The sequence below is a fragment of the Pan troglodytes genome, chromosome 20 (assembly GCF_028858775.2).
Source record: "Pan troglodytes isolate AG18354 chromosome 20, NHGRI_mPanTro3-v2.0_pri, whole genome shotgun sequence".
In the NCBI taxonomy this organism is placed as follows: Eukaryota; Metazoa; Chordata; class Mammalia; order Primates; family Hominidae; genus Pan; species Pan troglodytes.
In genome coordinates, this window is record NC_072418.2 from 34,636,337 (window position 1) to 34,651,079 (window position 14,743).

The following is a 14,743-nucleotide window of genomic DNA, read 5'->3' on the forward strand; positions in this document are numbered from 1 at the left end:
ATCATAAGTCTGTTGGACAGCACTTATATAGGTAAATGCATGTATGTTATTCACTCAGTGAACCTTCCTAAAAAAGATAATGTGCTCAATATCTCACCGTGCTGACATATTTCAACTCAATTGATAATGGGCCAGGATTGAGCAAGGCTTACAGAGTGAATTACCTTTTAGCCATCCCTTCCAGTTTAGGGTTGCAGTCACCAACAAAATCAATGTCGAAGGATTCTTGTTGTCTCAGGCAACACCAACAGTGACTCCTAATGAAATAAACCATTGAAACCTTTTAATCAGACCACCTGCCTAAAAGGAGGAAGCCATCCAGTGGAGGCTGGGACTCTAGGGATCTATTTTCCCCTTACCGGTCAACGCATGAGTGATTCTTTAATTGTAGTAATGATGTGCTTACCCTGGACCCAGACACTTGGGCAGCAAGAGGCAGCAATTCTCTGGGGCAGAGGGTTGGCGTGACCTCAGCTGGGGCTGCACAGGTCCCCGAGCAGGGCTGCATCACCAGGGGCCATGCAAATGCCTCCAGGTTAGGGGCCTGTTTGACTCCCAGACATGTGATAAATCTAAATCTCTATTGAAAGAAAGCCCTGCAATAAATGAGCCCTGCTATACATCTGAATTCTAGGGTCACTGTTACAAAAATAGGAGCTGGCTGCAAATGTGACCATCAATGGGCTTCTGCCTCTACCCCTTGCTCTTCCCTCCTCCCTGACCTGCAAATTTCTGAAAAATTAGCTAACATCACCTTAAATATATTTAAACATTAGGAAGCCAAAGGGAGTCCAAAAACACCAGAATTGACCTAGAAGCTCTCTGCAAGGCTCTCTTTTGTGTCCACTGATTCACTCTGAGGCACATTTATGGTTTCCTTCTTCTTTATGGATCATTCCTGGATTTTCTTTGGAAATTCTTCTTTTCCTCATGCTCCTGTCTGAGTGTACTCTTCTCTTAGCTCCGTGGTGGACCTAGGATTCAGGTCTGTATTAGTCTGTTTTGCATTGCAATAAAAAAATATCTGAGGCTGGGTAGTTTACAAAGAAAAGAGGTTTATTCGGCTCATGGTTCTGCAGGCTGTACAAGCATGGCACCATGAATTTTTTATGGAGAGGCCTCTAGAAGCTTTTACTCATGGCAGAAGGTGGAGGGGGCAGGCATGTCACATGGCAAGAGGGAGCAAGAGACATGCCAGGTTCTTTTAAATAACCAGCTCCCACGTGAACTAATAGAGTGAGGACTCACTCATTACCATGGGGAGGGCACCAAGCCATTGATGAGGGATCCACGCCCATGACCCAAATATCTCCCATCAGGCCCCACCTCCAACACTGGGGATCACATTTCAGCATGAGATGAAGAGGGGACAAAACATTCTAATGATATCAAGGTCTAACTTAGTCAGTAGTTGATTCCCTAATGAATCTCATCCTGTCAACCAGAGTGTCAACTCAGGACTTCTAATGGGGTGACTAACAGAGAAAGGCCTGGTTCTCTCTTTCCAATCAGACATGGACCTGTGGAGTGTGTTTCTGGTTGGTCATTAGCTGGTGAAAAGCCCATCTGAAAATGTGACCCACACCAAGGAAGTTGAGATAAGAGGCTAAGGCAGTGATTCCAAGCCTCAGGATTCCTACCTGAAGTTCTGACCCCCAAGCAAGATCTTCTTGGATTATTTGGTTTGTGAGCCAAGAAGTTCCCTCTTCACTCTGGCCACTTAGGCTTCTTAGGCTTGGTTTTATCTCCCTCCTTGTCCTCTTCCTCCCTCCTCCTCCTTCTCTTTCTCCTTCATCTCTTCTTCTTCTTCTTCCTCCTCCCTCCTCCTTCTTCTCTTTCTCCTTCATCTCTTCTTCTTCTTCCTCCTCCTCCTTCTTCTTCCTCTTCTTCTCTTTCTTTTTCTCCTACTTTTCCTCTCTCTCTCACTCTCTCTCTTTCTCTCTCTCTCTGTTGTCACAGGCAATCAAAGAATCCTAATGGATTTCGCCCACCTACAAGGAAAAACCCATGAGCATTGGGAAATAAGGCTTCTTTACATCTGAGGAAGAAGCCCTTCCTGCGAATCCACTGAGGAAGGGCTCCTGTGCTCCTGTGACCACAGCACCAATCCATGAGGCTACTGGTTTTGAGTACTAACCAATAAATTTACAAAGAGCCTTTTTAAAAGCCCTAAGAAAGAATCGAGGGCACAGATGGGAAGGGAACTGCCTTTCTTGGAAAACAAATTAAAAGAAGAGCCACTATCTGTCTAGCTGGTCATACTCAGAGGCACATGATCCCTTGAAGTCCCATTTTTCTGATTGATGATGATGGCTACAGAGAGGAGCTCCTGCTATGGATAACTTTGTTGAATCCCCAGTGTGTCTAGAATGGCCAAGAATGAGTCTCTCAGCAGCCAGCACCCCTTAACACTTCCCATGAAAGATCTTTCGGGTCCCTAGAAAAGATCCGTTCATACTCTGGATAGCTGGATCAGTGGAGATGACAAATAAGGTGATCAGGCATGCCAGTAAGTTGTAAGAAACCAAAGTCAAACCAACAGAGTATGAGTTCTCCTTTCCCTTGGGTCTATGTGGAAGCTTCCTAGATGTCTGAGCACCCAGACCCCAATAACTTCCTCTCACCCCCAGCCCTCTTTTGGGGCCAGTGCCATGGGACCAGTTAGTGCAATGGAGGTCCAGCATTCTGCAGTATCCTTGAGTAGGAAGCTGGTGGAGCACCCACCGCCCTTTGTCTACCACGGTGATGAATGGTTGTTGACACGGCTAAACAAAGGTATTATTAGTAGATTACATCTGAGAGGCTGGACTCATGCAGAAACAGGGCAGCAAGAGCCCTGGGCCCTGCTCAGCCCCCAATTAGTCCACAAAAGCCTAAACCACCAGGTCAGGGATAAAAGTGAATAAATGTTTCCAAATTCTTATCTTAAACACACTTAAGCTTAAAGCTATTTAACTGGAGCTTTAAAAGCATGTGAGCTTCCTGGAGCCCAGCTACCTGCCTCATTCTCTTGCTCTTATTTTTGCTTTTATCCTTTTAGTCTTGAAGAAGCCTAATTAGAAGCTTGAACAGGGCTCTCTCTCCCTGCCCTTAAATCAGTAATTGGCTTCAGTGCAGAGACTGTCAGGAAATTAACACATCACAACATGACAGCTGTTAATTTTTTCTCCTTATTTGTCATATGAATCACCGCTGATTTGCCGGAGTGCATAACAAATTAGTGGGCTGTAATCAGCGGCCTCTCTTCTGTGAGCTGCACCTTCCCTTTTTTTTCCCTTTTTCCCCCCTCTCTCTCTTTTTCTCTCTCCCCCTACAGTCCATTACTTCACTGCCTCAGCAGAGATGACTGCTCCTAGGTGTGTCATTGTCAATAAATCAGAATAAGCAAATGCTAAAAGCGCAAGAAGCTCTTTAAACTTTGATGAAGGCTTTTAGTTACATTTTTAAACTTACACTCATAACTTGAATCTTTTTTTTTTAAATTGTCACTCCCTGGTAGTGATAGACTGTCAGGTTTCCAGTCATTTCCTCATCCAACGTGCCAGGGAAGGTGGAACTCCAAGTGTCATTTGCACAAGTTCTGGCTGACGGAGGAGGTGGAAGAGGTGTTAAGGAAGGCAGGGGAAGGGAGAGATATCAGAGATTCCAACAGGGTCAGACCAAGGCACTTTCCCTTTTGAGTGAGAGATTTAGGGGAGGCCAGGTATGGTGGCTCACGCCAGTAATCCCAGCAATTTGGAGGCCGAGGTGGGTGGATCACTTGAGGTCAGGAATTCGAGACCAGCCTGGCCAACATAGTGAAACCCCATCTCTATAAAGAAATACAAAAATTAGCCGGGCATGGTGGCATGCACCTGTTGTAGTGCCAGCTACCCAGGGAGGCTGAGGTGGGAGAATCATTTGAACCTGGGGTCAAAGGTTGCAGTGAGTCAAGATTGCACCACTGCACTCCATTCTGGGCAACAGAGTGAGACCCTGTCTCAAAAAAAAAAAAAGAGAGAGAGAGAGATTTAGGGGAGAGAGGAAAACAGGAGGAAGAATGGGAGGTGTACACACAGGGTGGGAGGAAGAGACATGGATTCTGGAATCTCATCCTCCTCAACCTTTCCAACTTGATTTATTGTCCACTATATCTGGGTCATTTGAGGAGTGTGGGCCTTTGTTTGAACGCCTTTGTAGGGACAGCCAGGACTACCAAACAGAGTCATGGGTTCTCAGACTTTATTTCTCATTCAACCTTGCAGAAGACATATTGGTGGGCCTTAAACTCAATACTTATCACCTCCTGAAAGGAGGGAGCATAGGAAGGATGGTAGCACTGGAAGGCTTCACCATGTGGGTTTCAGTCGTAGCCTCTAAGATTTGCCAAACAAATCTGTGTTCTCTGCATCCATACTGTGGATGCAGAAGGGGAAGGCACTTCTTCCTTCTTCCTTCTCAGCCTGGACCTATTGTACTGACAAGCCCATGTCTTCCTAACCTGGCGCCAGTAGGGAGTTGGTGGTGGCTTCATATTGGGGCACCGCCTCTCAGGGACCTATCAGCATGTTCTCTTGGCTATTACAGACTGATGTTGAACCTAGGGGTGAGAGTATTTCAGGGGTGAATTTCTTCTTTCCTTTCATTTACTACCCATCCATGCATCCATCCATGCATTCATCCATCCACCAATTCATCCCTTCATTCATGCACCAATTTATCCATCAACTCATATACCCATTCATCCACCCACCCACCTATCCATCCATCCACCTACCCATCCACCCATCCATCCACTCATTCATCCATCCATTTACCCATCCATCCATCCATCCATCCATCCATCCATCCATCCATCTCCATCCATTATCAGTGCACTTTGCATGCAGCAGCATGGCATGAGCCCAGTGCATGAACGGGAGGTCAGACGGAGAGTGTGGGAAATGCTATCTATCTCAAGATAAGCCCCTCTCAAGGTACTCCAGGATGTCCCCATGGACATAAGCCATATTAGCCATAAGCAGGTGGGTTATTCTATGTATCCATATTAGTCTTAAGTCACCCTTTTCCCAAGAGTTACTCTAATGACTTTCTTGCACTAAATTCTAATTTGCTACTTGAGAGTTGAGTTTGGTTCAGTTTATCGAGTACATTAGCAGGACTATTATGCACTAGATACTAGTTTAGGAGCAAAAAATCCAATAAATTAGGGTCTATGCCCTTGAAAATTATATAGGTTTTAGAAAAGCTGTCATAATTTTAAAACTATGTTTTATTCATTTGTTTTTCAATTCTCAACACCCAGGATGTGGAATGTATGCCCTGCAGGCTGGTCTCTTTCCTGAGAGCTGAGATGTCCTGTCCTAAGGTACACAAAATAGTCTTCGAAACATCAGCCATTTTAATAGATAGAGCCATGAGGTCTTGCTCATGTGAAAGCCACTGAAATCTTTTGGAAACATAATAATTGTCTTTTTTTTGCTTGTGATAATTTACGTATGTTCAATGTATTTAAATACAGTTTAATATGCTGCATCTTATAAAAATCACTGCTGAGAAAGTTTCTCTCTAATGTCATTTTTGTAAGCTCCAAGAAAGGGTTTTTGAGCAAAATACCAATTTTACAATTACTCCGTTGAATCCTAATTTAAGAAAAGAATCATTTATTCATTATGTGAGGTGGAATGAATTTTCCAGGAGAGACTAAGATTGACAGTAATGAAGTAGGAGCTTCACAGAAGAAGCGGTAGTGGGAGTTTTGAAATTCTGGGACCAGCGCCAGGCCCACCATAGGTATGGACACCTGGCTGGTCCTGAGGGCCCCCACAAGAGTGGGGCATATCAGGTTAGATGCCTCTGAAGACAATAAGGATGGATTCAATAAGTGTTTCCAACACTTGGCAGAATCCAGTGGACCAATGAATCCTGCCACCTGCTGGCTGGCCCTTGAGGGGAAGGGCGCTCCTCCTCTACTCAGTAGTATCTCTCCAGCACAAGCTGACTTCACTATCCTCCCATTCCTGCTGTCTTTGACCTGTAGTCATCTTCTATTCCTATGTTATACAGAGCTTACTTTTCTCTGAGCACATCCTTTGTACTCCTCTCCCTTCTAAATGGCTGTATGGAAGCCATGTTTCTTGATAAACAAACCTTCTTAAATACACCTTATATCTTCAACGTCCATGCTATAGTGAATGCTGTGGTCTTGGTAATACACTTTAGGAAGAAACTTTCCCTGCAGCCCTCGAGGGTGACATGTCAGGATCAGGAGTTTGTGTCTTCTTTGTATTCCAAGACTTTTGAGAACTATTTCTACTTCTGCCTCTGCACCTTTTAGATTAGCACCATCTGGCTCTGCTACCCTCTACTTCTTGTGATCCCCAGCATTTACCACTCTCCTGGGCACTTTTGCCATTCACCAGGAATCATGAGAACTGGGTCAACATCCTTCTCTACCACGAAATATTGTCATTATGAAGGGTGAACTCAGCTTTAACAAGGATGATCTGTAGCCCATCACTGTTGTGTTACAGATGACTGATCCACTTGCCCATCTCAGTGACCTCACCCTACTTTAGCCAGCCAGCCAGGTGCTGGACCATCTGCGCTCCTAGGTGCACCATACCTTCTCCCCAAAACTACAACTCTCTCAAATCTTAAATGCTAGAACCATCTCATTCTCAGGTCCAATGTCTTATCCTAGTTCTCTTAAAGATTTCCTCATTTTTGTACATTTGCTTCTATTTTTCTGAGACTTCTGGGTCTTGGATGCTGATATGGTTTGTATTCCCACCCAAATTTTGACCTGTCATCCCAAGATGTCAAGGGAGGGACCTGGAGGGAGGTAATTGGATCATGTGGGAGGTTTCTCCCATGCTGTTCTCATGATAGTGAGGGAGATCTCACAAGATCGGATGGTTTTACAGGGGGCTCTTCCCCCTTCACTTGCTTGCTCTCTCTCTTGCTGCTTTGTGAAGAAGGTGCCTTGTTTCCCCTTCAGCTTCTGCCGTGATTGTAAGCTTCCTGAAGCCTCCCCAGCCATATGGAACTGTGAGTCGATTAAGCCTCTTGTATTAGTCTGTTCTCACGCTGCTATAAGGACATACCCGAGACTGGGAAATTTATAAAGGAAAGAGGTTTAATTGACTCACAGTTCTGCAGGGCTTGGGGGGCCTCAGGAAACTTACAATAATGGCAGAAGGGGAAGCAAACATGTCCTTCCTCACATGGTGGCAACAAGGAGAAGTGCAGAGTGAAGAGAGTGAAGATGGTTATAAAACCATCAGATCTCATGAGAACTCACCCACTATCACAAGAACAGCATGGAGGTAACTGCCCCCATGATTCAATTACCTCCCATTGGATCCCTCTCATGACACGTGGGGATTATGGGAACTACAGTTCAAGATGAGATTTGGGTAGAAACACAGGCAAACCCTATCACCTCTTCCCTTTATAAATTACTCAGTCTTAGGTATTTCTTTATAGCAGTGTGAAAATGAACTAATACAGATGCCTTCTGAGCATCTTCTGAGATTCTGAATAGAATCTTCTGAGCATTCTATTTTCCTTCTGAGCAGTGCCTTCTCCCTTTGTTTCTCCATCTCATCTCCATGGTCTTTTTTTTCAACCATTCTCATGCCACTGAGTCTCCTCTATGACACTCCTCCTTTGCTTGTTTATGCCTCACCCAGGCAAATTCTTATTCTTGAAGCAATCTCTTCATCCTCCGCCTCTATTTTCACTCTGAGTTGGCAAGGACCACTGGGGAAACATCACGCAAACTTTGCAAAGCTTGCAAACTGGAGGCACCACAAACACAAGTTCTTTAGGTGCTGATGAGTCTTCTGCACTGATGAGCACTCCTGCAAGGTTTCTCTCCAGGACAGTAAATCCTCTGAGTGGTTATTCCAAAACTCCTTAATGGTTTTCCAGTCCCTTACTGCCACCTCCCTCCCTCACCCTTCTCCTTCTCTCCCCTCTTGGTGGGAATTCTGTCCCCATGTTGGAAGTAGGTCTCCTACCCCCACCTCCCTCCCTCATCCTCCTCCTTCTCTCCCCTCTCACAGCAGAAAGCCCATACCCTAGTGTTGGAGATAGGGCATCTCAATTTCCCTCTGCTCCAGTCTTCCCATTCCTGCCCCCTGAGCACCATGGCTGGGTGGATTTATTCCTTCATACACACACACACACACACACACACACACACACACACAATTACCCAGGCTGGAGTGCAGTGGCGCGATCTCAGCTTACTGCTAAGTCTACCTCCTGGGTTCAAGCCATTGTCCTGCCTCAGCCTCCCAAGTAGCTGGGATTACAGGAATGCACCACCACACCCAGTTGATTTTTGTGTTTTTAGTAGAAACGAAGTTTCACCATGTTGCCCAGGCTGGTCTTGAACTCCCATCCTCAGATGATCCACCCGTCTGGGCCTCCCAAAGTGCTGGGATTACAAGTGTGAACCACTATGCCCACATCTCGTCTAGATTTTATCATCTCCCACTCTTTATCTCTCTTTGCTTATTCCTTCCAACAATTAAGCATACTTAAACATCATCCACTTTTATGAAGAAAGATATCTCCTACAGCCCTAAGGACCTGTTTGTCCTCACAACCAGTAAGTTTCTAAAGAGTTATCATCTCTTGCTGGACCCACTTCTCATAGATCTATTCCCTCTTTAACATACTACTGTTTGACTTTGGAGCCCTCCATCTCTCACCAAGATTGCTTAAATGCTTGCAGACAGATAACACTTTTCAATTTTTAGCTAACGTGTTTTATTTTTCCGCAAACATGAGGGCATAACTACCTCTTGAAAATTTGACTTACGAGACACCACAGCCTCCCTGGGTTCTTTCTTTGCTGCCTTTCTGGCCATTCCTTTTTGGGCTCCTTCGGAGACTTCTCATGATCTCCTCTCTCTCTCTCTCTTTCTCTCTCTCTCTCTCTCTCCATACAATATGTCATTTCCTTGGGGTTTTATTGTATTTTTTCTCTTTACCCTACGTACTCTGTAGGCAAGCTTGGCCTCTCCTTTGGGGCTTCAAATATGACTTTAAGCCTAAACTTTCTGGGCATCTACTCTTGGATATCTCATGAGTATCTCCAAAGCGAACCTGCCGTCTCTCTCCCCATCATCAATGGACTTCGGTTCTTTTCTAGGGATGAATGACAAGAGGTCATCCTGGGTTTCTTCCTCTCCAATACAGTCACTGTCTAATCAATCACCGAATTATATTGATTTCCCCCATCTGTCCATTCTTGCCGTTCCCACTGCCATGACCCTGATCCACCACCACTACTTTCTCTTATTTGATTAATATAACAGCTTCCATCTTGCCAGCCTTCACTATACCCAACATATTCCACACTGCAGCCAGCATCCTTTTTCTCAATGCAATTGTATTTATTTATTTTGAAATAGAGTATTGCTCTGTTGCCCAGGCTAGAGTGCAGTAGTGCAATCATGGCTCACTGCAGGCTTGACCTCCTAGGCTCAAGCAATTCTCCCACCTCAGCCTTCTGAGTAGCTAGGACTACAGGTGTGCCCCACCATACCTGGATAATTTTTTAAATTTTTTGTAAAAACAGGGTGTTGCTATGTTGCCCAGGCTGGTCTTGAACTCCATGGCTCAAGCGAAATTTGACCTTGTTGCCTGCAGGCTGAGACACTGCTGCAGACTGCCCTCATCCTTGACGTGGTTTACAAGAACCTTTATGATGAGACGTCAGCCTAGGGTGGGTCCTCATTTGCCCACCCACATCACAGGTTCCAATCCAGAAACACTGAATTCATTCAGTTTCCTGAAGTTCTGATTTTTCTCTTCTCTCTAGGCCTTTGTCCATGGTATTTTCTCTACCTAGAACACCGCTGTCTACCCATTTACTCCTCAGGTTTAAGCTCCACTGTTGCTTCCTCTGTGTAGCCCTCCCTAATGTCTGTCCCCACCTCCCAATCTCCCAACCCAGAGATTGGGGCCTGGGTTTCTGTTACTAGCAACACAGCCGGATGTGGCAGCTCACATCACGTGGCCTTGATGACATGTCTGTGCCACATCAGGCCCCACTCTGAGAAGACAGTACTCTGTGTTGGGGTAGAAGCTCCGTTGTGTTCATTGCTGGAGCCCTGCCAAGCACCACGCCTTGCCCAAATAGTTTCTCTGGAGGTGTCAGTCGAGTTGGTCAGATGCCTTAGTCATCGGTATCCACAGGGACAGACCTGAAGGTGCCTTTTCATATCCTTGCCTGCAAGTCAGTCTGTGTCTTAGACTCTAAAGTTTGGAATTAAATTTATTATCTACATATCTTTTGGATTTTATCTAATTTTCTAAGACAGCTGGGTCAATGAAAGTATCTTTATATCCCCAAATAAAAACTTACAAGCACTTAGATTCCTCATGAATCTAAGTAGCTGGTGATTTCAATCTCCTAGCAGATGCTTGGCCCTGCAATAGGCCCAGCTGGGCTGTGCCCTAGGGCTACTGCCCCTCGCACATGTTGGAACCCACCCCTGGTATTCTGGAGAAGCCCTCTCAGCTAGAATTATTTTCAGTTGAGCAGTTCCTGAAACCCTAGAGCCTGTAGAGGGAAAAACAGAAATGATTTCCAGTCCAGGGCAAAGTGAGGCTGCATGGAAAAAGAGAGAAAGTCAGTTGTTGGACGGCATCAAAAGTCAGCCTGTTCTATTAGGCAAAAATAAACAGAGGCAGGCAGAAACCAAACAAGACAAAAATGTTCATTAGCTGCGCCAACCCAGGCCACCCACTTCGTTGAACTGACCACATCACTTCAAGATTCCCTACACATGGCCCCACCCTTCCCTGCTCTCCCCAGGGGTAGACAAGGCATCAGAGTGGAAAGGAAGAGACCAGCTTAAACCAGAATAACCTCCATCCCCCACTTCCAAAGCTGCCCAGAGATGGGCTTTGGCAGCAGATCCAACAAGACGTCAGTCGTGGGGGAGTTCCCTGCCTGGCTGCCTCGGTTTCTCCTTGATAGCACAGACTCATTGTTATCCGTTTATGGAAATGAGCCTAAAACAGGGGTCAGAACAGATCAGTATCTGTGGGGAAGGGCAGCATTCTTTGGAGAGGCATATTCAGGATTCATTATCTCTTTATAATTAAAAACAAACTATGTTTTCCCATTAAACTTTACAGAAAGTTAAGTCCAATTAAAGCATCTGGCCTCCTTAGGGAGTGCGGAGATAGCGTCCTCATTAGCTCCTGCAGCGACTCTTGGGGTTGGGGGAGGAAGGGCATGGAGATTTTACTTTATTTGTTTGTTCACTGAATTTTTTCCTCACTCCACCGTCATGTGAAGGTGGGGATCTGCACATTTTGCTCACCACTGTATTCTCGACTCCTAGAACAGAGCCTGGCACGTGTCGGACAACTGTGGAGGGAACTGATGAGTGAAAGAGAGAATAGAGAAATAAATGAATCAGCATAAGCCCCACAGGGACAAAGACTGTAACTGGAGCACCCTTTCATCCCCACTGCTGGACACAGGGTGGGGAACACTAAATGTGCGCTACGCATTGTTTATCGAAACAGGCTCTACATCAAAATAAAAAACAAAACAAAAAAACAGGAAGCTTTTCTGGATCAAGGCTAGCGTTTTACAGTTGAGATATGGAAGCCCAAGGAAGAAGGGAAATTTGAGATTTGCTTGTAGCCTCTGAGCTGGTCAGCTGGGAAGCTCTGGCCAAGGTGGGGTTGTTGAGCCCCAGGTAAAAGCCCCACCCAGCCCCTCTTCTTGCTGTCTGCAACAGGGCAGCCACACTCTGTGCTCACCAGGGAGTCTTATCTGGAGTTCAATTCCCAAGACCTGACCTTCGGGGCCTCCCAATAAAAGGGCAGAGATCTTTCCTCATGAATACGCTGGGCCCTTGCGGCTCCCTCAACTCTCAGCAGCCGCCACAGATCCATTCTCCTCTCTGGCCCCAAGAGCACACCTGCTTGCAGGTTTCTGGATAGGGCTAAAATGAAACCAGGACAGGTGTCAGGTGAAGGGCCGAGGTCTAGGCCTAAGGGGTGCTGCTTTGCCCAGAAAGGCCCAGATGAGCCAGCCTTGATTTGCAGCACTTAGAAGAGCCCCTGTGGCTTTTGGCAACTCAGGACAATAGGTGAACTCCCAGGAAAGTCACTCTCCTTCCAGGCCCAGCCCAAATGCTACCTCCTCCAGAAGGCTTTGCTGCCTCCAGCACTGGTGTGATGTACCCCTGCTTGGTGGGAGTCCCCGCCTCTGGGTCTCCAGTCACTTCTCAGTGGCCTCCCTCTCAGCTTGTTCATCTGTCGTTGCATAGGACCGTGTGCGTCAACACCAGGACAATGTTTCTGGTCTTCTTTGAACCTTCTGTGTCCAGCACAGTGCCTGACTCCCAGCAGGTACTCAGGAAATACTTCTGACAAGTAGAAAAGGCCTCTCTGCATCTTTAGAACTAGAGAAGCCAAAAGAAACTGAAAAGATGCTCTATAAGAGGCTCAGGGGTTACAGGAGGAAAGGCTGTGAAGGAAAAGGATGCAGCCCAGGCCAACAAGCTGAGATCTCTGGCCGTCCTGTCGCCTTTCTGGGCCTCAGGGCCACGAGGCTGCTGGATGCAGTGGGACTGACCCCTGCTGTCCACCCTAGGACAGTCAGATCACATGATCCGTATTAGATAAAAAAAGCAAATATACACCTTTGTTTAAGATGCCACATGCCTGATCAAAGTAAAGGCTGTTTGCTCAACCACTTGTTAAACTCAGGAATAGCAGACTTGCTCATCTGAACCCAAGCTTGCAGACAGGACGGGAGAGCAGAACTCATGCCCGAGGGCTTTCCCCGGAGAAAAGTCAGGGCTGGAATGCTTGCCAGGACAGCTTGGAAGGTGGAAGGCGGCGGCAGCACCTGTCCTCAGTGTGTGTGTGTGCTTTTTCTCACCTCTCTTCCCTTCCCCAGTCTCTCCTCTCTTTGGAGGTTATTTGTGGGGCACATAGGCTGGGTTTCCTGGGAAGTAGACTCTTGGGAAGGAGATTAGTGTGCAGGAGTTTGCTAATGAGTACTCCTGAGATCCCATCTATGGCAAGGAAGGAAACAGGCCTGAGCAGAGGATAAAGTCAGGCTGCCATGAAATCTCGGCCGAACGCTGCAGCCAGTCCTGCAGAGAGTCCTGAAGATGGGATGAGCCTTCAGAGCTGCCCAGCTCAAGGGAGAGAGTGCCGAGTGTGCCTCTACATACCCTGTCCCCATCAATCAACACTGGGCACCATTGCCTGGGACAGAGGTAGAGCTTGGGCAAGGCAGTGGTCTTCAGCCAAGGCAATCCTGAAAGGGGCTGGCTGCTGCGGGCTGTCTGTCAGGGGCTCTCCCAGCAGAGAGGAGAATGAGTTCTGAAACGAGGTCTATGCAGCCCCTCCCAGCGGCCACCACATGGGGGTTGACAGTGAAGGTGTTCGGAGTGGCATCAGCCATGGTAGCCAGAGAGCTGTTCAGCTTGATGGGGAAAGGGAGTAAGGAATGAAGACTGCAACCCATGTGAATTCTTCTAATCATGCCTTCTCTAACCCCCAGCACATTAATCTTGCCTGGCTTAGGAGGGAGTCAAGTGTCAAATTTAAGGCTATTCTACTTTTTTTTCTTCTAATTCTATTTCCATAGGTTATTGGGGAACAGGTGGTATTTGGTTACCTGAGTAAGTTCTTTAATAGTGATCTGTGCACCCATCACCCAAGCAGTATACACTGCACTCAATTTGTAGTCTTTTATCCTTTACCCCCATCCCACCCTTTCTCCCTGAGTCCCCAAAGTCCACTGTGTCATTTTTATGCCTTTGCATCCTTATATCTTAGCTTCCACTTATGAGTGAGAACATACGATGTTGGTTTTCCATTCCTGAGTTACTTTACTTAGAATACTAGTCTCCAATCTCATCCAGGTTCCTGCGAATGCCATTAGTTCATTCCTTTTATGGCTGAGTAGTATTCCATTGTACATATATACCACAGTTTAGTTTCTTTATCCACAAGTTCATTGTTGGGCATTTGTGTTGGTTCTACATTTTGCAATTGAGAATTGTGCTGGTATAAACAAACATGTGTGTGCAAGTATCTTTTTCATATAATGACTTCTTTTCCTCTGGGATTGCTGGATGAAATGGCAGTTCTACTTTTAGTTCTTTAAGAATCTCCACACTATTTTCCACAGCGGCTGTACTAGTTTACATTCCCACCAGCAGTGTAGAAGTGTTCCCTGTTCACCACATCCATGCCAACATCTATTATTTCTTGGTGTTTTGGTTATGGCCATTCTTGCAGGAGTAAGGTGATATCACATTGTGGTTTTGATTTACATTTCCTTGATCATTAGTGAGTTCAGTGAGGTTAGCATTTTTTTTTTTTATTTGGCCAGTATATATTCTACTTGAACGACCCGCATTCTATAAACTCAGACATCCAACCCGGAAGCCCTTCTTCTTCATTGATCAGAAGGGGAGGAGAGGCCTGGAGAGGGGGAAGGAATGGCTCCCGGCCATGCAGCATATGGAGCCAGGAGTAGAGCCACTGATGCTGTCTCCCAGTCTAGGGTTGAGCCAAGAGCACCTTTTTGGCCTATGCCTTACAGGTGACCATCTTTCTCTCCCATCAACACTGCACCGTAGACCCAACCTTGTGAAATTTTTGCACTTTCACAAAACCCAGTTCAAATCAATGAGGCTTTCATGAGTTCTTATTGACTGCTCAGTAGTGTCCTCAGGCTACAAGGAGGCAAGAAAGAGAG

The 14,743-nt window shown here is 46.1% G+C and overlaps 1 long non-coding RNA gene across 1 annotated transcript in view; it reads left to right on the forward strand.

The window, feature by feature from the left end:
- LOC134809010 (uncharacterized) overlaps nucleotides 1-12,889 on the forward strand; it is a 36,091-nt gene extending 23,202 nt beyond the window's left edge. Inside the window, exons 2-3 of the long non-coding RNA XR_010153491.1 lie at nucleotides 5,285-5,347; nucleotides 11,352-12,889. This is a non-coding gene — a long non-coding RNA (uncharacterized LOC134809010). The remainder of the gene's footprint in view (nucleotides 1-5,284; nucleotides 5,348-11,351) is intronic.
- Nucleotides 12,890-14,743: the final 1,854 nt, after the last annotated feature.